Raw genomic sequence first — 2,239 nt, 5'->3', positions numbered from 1 at the left:
CTGCACTGCAAGAGAAACCACCAACAGAACTAACAGACAACCTACAATGTGGGAAGAAATTTTTAGCAGCTGTATCTCAGACAAAGGACTACTATCTAGAATATATAAAGAACTGAAAAAAATCAGACCCCCCAAATTCAAAGACCCAATTCAAAAATGGGCATCTGAAATGAACAGACATTTCTCAGAACAAGAAGTAAAAGCAGCAAATAAATACATGAAAAAATGTTCCACATCACTGATCATTCAAGAGATGCAGATGAAAACAACACTGAGATTCCACTTCACCCCAGAAAGAATGGCTGCTATTAAAAAAATCAACCAATAACAAATGCTGGCGGGGTTGTGGGGAGAAAGGAACCCTTCTCCATTGTTGGTGGGAGTGCAGGCTGGTGCAACCACTGTGGCAATCAGTACGGAGATACCTCAAAGAACTAGGACTAAAGGTCCCATTTGACCCAGCTATTCCCCTGCTGGGTGTCTTCCCCAAAGAATTAAAAGAATCGTACCACAGTGATATATGTGCACCCATGTTTATAGTGGCACAGTTTGTAATAGCTAAAGCTTGGAAACAGCCCAAGTGCCCATCAACTGGAAACTGGATAAAGAAGAAGTGTTTTTTTTTTTTTTTTTTTTTTTTTTTTTTTTTTTTTATAAAATGGAGTACTACTCAGCCATAAAGAACAAGAAACTAGAGTCATTTATAGCTAAATGGATGCATATTGAGACCATACTCTTAAGTGAAATAAGTAGGACACATGTGTAAATACTGAAGTTTCTCTAGTATGAGAGACTGAAAGTGTAAATAAGGGTTAAAATGATTTAAATGAATAATTGATAATTTGAAATAAGAAAAGTCCAAAGGGGTAAGGGTGATGGGAGGGGAAGGGGAAAGGGAAGAAGGGAAGGGAAAACTTATGAGAAAAGAAAAAACAATGGAAATGAAGTCTATGTAAATAGGGAAGGGTGCACAGGTAATGGGGAAAAAATAAGAACCAAGATACATAGGGTCGGGGATTTAGCTCAGTGGTTTTGCTGCCTGCTGCACAAGCGCAAGGACCCGAGTTTGATCCCCGGTACCAAAAAAAGAAAAAAGAAATAAAAAGATACATCATGTACAGGTACAAGCACCCAATGACAAATGTAAGCATATTGTATACCTAAAATGTACCAATAAAAGAACTTAAGAATTAAAAAAAAAAAAGGTGAGCCACAAGGGGGTGCGATTCTGGAGAGATTTGGAAGGGTAAAGGGAGGCAGCTGCCATTTTGAAGTGTACACATATGTTGCTGATCTGCTGACTTAACCTTTTTGGTACGACAGCAGCTGGACTAGGTACAAGAGTTTAGCCCTTTGATGAAGGTCCCCGCTTGTCCAGGAGAGCCTCGTCTCAGAGGTAACAAGAATAGATGTTGATTTCAGCCTATCTTTGTGTGTTTCCTTGTATGTTTACAGCTTGTGATCATGAGGTATCAGCCAGGTTGTATTTCTCCCTTCCTGACTGCTTTTCCTGTAGATATCAATATTAGCATTAGACATAAAGATAGCCTTATAGAGACTACTTAACTAGCTCCTACAACTGTGGAAGCCAATTCCCTGTAATAAATTTATGTATAAACAGTTATCCCTCAATATCCCTGAAGATTTGATTGCAGAACCCCCACCCCTGACATCAAAATCCACAGATGCTCAAATCCCTTGTGAAAAGGCATAGTAGGTACATAGAACCTACTCACACACAGTACTCAAATATATTTTAAATTATCTCTAGACGTAAGTGTAAATAGTTGCTACTTGAATTGTTTAGGGAAAATTACAAGGAAAAAAGTTTATACATGTTCAGCACAGATGCAATTATTTTGTCTGAATGTGTTCAATCCACAGTTGTTCAATCTGTGAGTATGAAACCTATGGATACAAAGGGCCACTGCGGGCGTGTGCACGCACACACACACACAGTGTATATTCATATCTGCTGCTGGTTCTTTTCAGTTTGAACACTGATCTGACTGGTACAATTGGAAAAATTTTGGTCGGTTCCCCTGGTGTGATAAGGGCTCTGAAGTCCAACATTTGCAGTTATGGGTGCATGACAAGTAGTGCTAACCTTCACCAATTTGCTATTCACTATGAGGGAAAACTTAATACATTTTATGACATAATTAGAAAACTAGGGCCTAGACATTGCAATTGACCAGTGCTGATTGTGCTTATTTCTGGACTATAGTTGGTTTACATA

Source organism: Heterocephalus glaber, unplaced genomic scaffold (assembly GCF_053883595.1).
Source record: "Heterocephalus glaber isolate CG9 unplaced genomic scaffold, H.glaber_assembly_v1.0 deba00001547, whole genome shotgun sequence".
NCBI lineage: Eukaryota > Metazoa > Chordata > Mammalia > Rodentia > Bathyergidae > Heterocephalus > Heterocephalus glaber.
This window is presented reverse-complemented; position numbering follows the sequence as displayed.